Source organism: Bombyx mori, chromosome 16 (assembly GCF_030269925.1).
Source record: "Bombyx mori chromosome 16, ASM3026992v2".
NCBI lineage: Eukaryota > Metazoa > Arthropoda > Insecta > Lepidoptera > Bombycidae > Bombyx > Bombyx mori.
In genome coordinates this window covers 8,876,879-8,880,773 of record NC_085122.1, presented here as the reverse complement: position 1 = coordinate 8,880,773, position 3,895 = coordinate 8,876,879, and the positions used below count along the sequence as shown (strand labels likewise).

Sequence of the window (3,895 nt, the reverse complement as noted above, 5' to 3'; positions counted from 1 at the left end):
AATGCTTATATTATGATTCAATGATTGAGAATGGGAAGTTTAATTAATTACAATTGCATCGAGCATAATCGAATGATGAATGAGAAAGGTCGTGACATCATTTTTAATTGTTTACCTTATAACAATGCAAGTTAAATTTAATGATATTATTTATTTAAAAACGTCGCCGTTTTTCAGCTCCTACTGTTTTTTTTTTTATTTAAACCAATTATAAAATGTATTCAAATCATATTTTAAGAGTGAAGCTTAGACCAGGGGATCTTACTTAATAATAGTACCTCTGGATACTGATCAATAAGTACGTGTGCACCATCCACTTCATCTACTACATCGTCATAGTAATTTTATTACCACGTTCTCTTGCCTAACTACCTCTAGTAATCCCAATAATTCCTATCTTGTGCGATAGTGACGTATTTTCGATTTTTTTATTGCATAGATGATTGGACGAGCTCACGGCCCACATGGTGTTAAGTGGTTACCTAAGCCTATAGACATCTACAACGTAAATGCCGCCACCCACCTTGAGATATGAGTTCTAAGGTCTCAGTATAGTTACAACGGCTGCCCCACCCTTCAAGCCGAAACGCATTACTGCTTCACGGCAGAAATAGGCGGGATGGTGGTACCTACCCGTGCGGACTCACAAAAGGTCCAGTCCCCCAGTAATTACGCAAATTATAATTTTGCGGGTTTGATTTTTATTACACGGTGTTATTCCTTCACCGTGGAAGACGTAATTCGTGGCTCCATGAAAACAAACCCACGCAATTGCTCCACGCAGTTTGTAGAATGCAACATACAATATTTTCCCATCCCTTACCAAAACTATTAGTTTTTAAGATTACTATTGGCTGAATTCCAAATCAAGACTTCGAACTACGATCTTTAACCCTTGTGCTTAGTGCGAGTTTTTTAACGTTCTCGATAGCGTAAAAGTTAAGCCAATTTTGTATGCAATTGGAACAGCGCCCCTAGCGGCAAACGTACGCTACAGCCAAACCGCTGCCTACCATTAAGTACTCTCCCTAGGCCTCGTTTGAAGGTGTCATAGGGTTCAGGAAACACCTAGAAGGAAAGTTCATTCTAAACACGAATGGTACGTGGCAGAAAAGATCTCTGTAAGCGCACTGTGGATGATCGCAGCGATTTTAGTTAGTGAATAAGAACTCGGCTCTGGTGGCGGGCGGTAGGATGGTAAAAACGAGATGATGGGATCATCTCAAACAATTCCTCAGAGAAATACAGAGCACACCGAAGTCCCTCCGCAGATCGAGAGGTTCCAAACGATCCGTGACAACGGGATTATCGACAATCCGAACGGCTCTCTTCTGTATGGAGTCAAAAAAAGTAGTTAGTATTTAAGAGCCCCGGCCTCGAATTTTTTTTTCTATTGCTTAGATGGGTGGACGAGCTCACAGCACAACTGGTGTTAAATGGTTACTGGAGCCTATAGACAGCTACAACGTAAATGCGCTACCCACCTTGAGATTTAAGTTCTAAGGTCTCAGTATAGTTACAACGGCTACCCCACCCTTCAAACCGAAACGCATTACTGCTTCACGGCAGAAATAGGCAGGCTGGGAATAATTATAGTACTCAACGCGAGGCGGGACTTGTGCTTTATAGAGCAAAAGACTTTGTCCAAGCGTACAGAACTGTTTCATTCTGTTGCGGACATCCAGCATTTTCCCAGTAACTTGGCTTTGCTGACAAAATGACCCCGAAATTATGTATTTCACTCTTCAATTCACGTACTATTATTTTCCGTGCATTACCCAAGAGATTTCAGTTAAGTCAGTATTACATAATTGTAACAAAATACAAAGTTAATTGAAAAATATAAATCAGCATTCAACCGATATCTAAGCATTAAATAATGTAGATTCCAAATTTAGTTGTGTTTATTACGAAATTCGAATATAAGTGGCGTGAAAGAATTACGTACCAGTAAAATTATACTATTATTACGTTTGCCACGACAATCGATCGTAAAATTCTCACAGCATCGAATATTCATTACAACAGAATTTGTTACGCTGTTTATTGCTTCGTGTAATTCAAAAAGTTTTATGACGATTTTGATTTCACGAAAATGTTGAGTTTACTGCATTTTTTTGCCGTAATATATTTTCAGACCATATTGATTGAAGCTTCCATAGCGGATCTAAGAGTTAAGAAGAGTAAGTTTAATTAAAGATTTATTGCAAGAAAAAAAAACTAAATAACCACTTAAATCTTAATGTAAGAGAGTTTATAATTGATTGAACGAAATTTGTCGATTTGCACAAATATCTCGCATTGCATTGAGGATCGTATTTCTGGGCAATGTGTTTCGTACAACACGAGGGCATCTAAATTATTATTAATAAGCACAAAACTAAAGCTACCTATAGTAGACGGTTTTAGGATTAAAACTTCAGTTAAAACAAATTCATATTTGGTACCACGTAGACCGGGAAACAACATTACGCACAGTGAAGCAATCTTTTTTCTCTTTTGGATTTGCGTTAAAAAAACTAGTTATCTTGCAATATCTCCTTGACATATTTTTGTATCTAATAATTAGAATAATATTTTTAGTTGACAAAAGACTGATACAAAGAAAACGGCAAGATACGATAGAAATGTGTCGCATGTTTAATGAAGATGAAGAAATATCTGGAACTGTCAAACATCAAAAACAACACAATTATTTACCTTCAGAAAAAAAACATAAGAGATTCCGAAGAAACGTCGATGAGAATCTAAATATTAATCCGAAGTTAAATAATGCACATAAAAATGGGGTTGAAAAGATGGTGGACAAATTATACAATGAAATAGACGAGAAAGGAGAGGGAGTGATATTACATCAAAACGTAAATGGACCTACCACGGTAATACAAATGCGGTACCTTTTTATTAAATTTTCTCTATATCTAATATAATAACTTCATATTAAATTCGTCTAGGAATATTTCATTTCTAACTGAATGAGAGTTTCAATAGACAAATGCACACAACATATCACATATCTATACTAATATTATATAAACTACAGTGGTTTTTACGGATGTTCCGTTATAACTACTAAACCATGCATCCGATTGACTTGAAATTTGGTACCCATGTAGAAAATACATGTACTCAATGGATAGGCTAATATTTATATGAGTGTTGGACTCCCTATACCAGTTGCGGGGGCGTTAATGATGAGAATCTTTGTGGGGATGAGGAATATATAATGTTAATTTTAAATGCCCAGCGAAGCGGGCGGGTACAGCTAGCTAGTCTACATATAATTGCGTCGGTGAACACATCGCCTACTAAGATGAGGTTTATTTTTCAATACAATTACATCACGTTTTATCAACTAGCTTCCTTATATGTCTGTTCGATTGAAATATTGTAAGTAGTACATTTCAACTAACTTCCTCGTGAACTAGAGACATGAAATTTGGAACATAGATCCGAATCAAGCAATCAAGAGGGAATACTAAGCGTAATAATAAATTTGTACTTTTTGTTAAATTTACGATATGAATGTAAATAAATAAAAAAATTGCTTTCACAGGCAGACGAACGTACCGCTCTGATGGTGAGTGGTTACCCTCGATCATGGACATCAACATTGATAGTGCCAAAGTCAAATCAGGCCTACAACATTTCATAATTATTGACCTGTTATTGTTTTGGGGCATGAAACTGAAACTCCAACCCCATACCTTGTCCTATGTTTTCTTTCTGTCAATCTAATTAAGTAATTATTCACCACATCCAAAAATGAAGTGTAGGTACCATAGATTATACACTTAATACATTTGAGAAGGTACGATTTTTTATAATTTAAGTGTACGAAAAATATAAATCAGTTTACAAATAACAATATTCCGACAAGTGAAATGTCAATAGT

At 36.0% G+C, this 3,895-nt stretch overlaps 1 long non-coding RNA gene across 1 annotated transcript; it reads right to left on the bottom strand.

Annotated features, from left to right (window-relative positions):
• Positions 1-1,886: 1,886 nt before the first annotated feature.
• Positions 1,887-3,887, bottom strand: LOC110385678 (uncharacterized). Its single transcript, XR_009975212.1, has 2 exons — positions 3,708-3,887; positions 1,887-2,167 (listed from the first exon to the last, which is right to left on the bottom strand). It is a non-coding gene; the product is annotated as an uncharacterized LOC110385678 (long non-coding RNA).
• Positions 3,888-3,895: the final 8 nt, after the last annotated feature.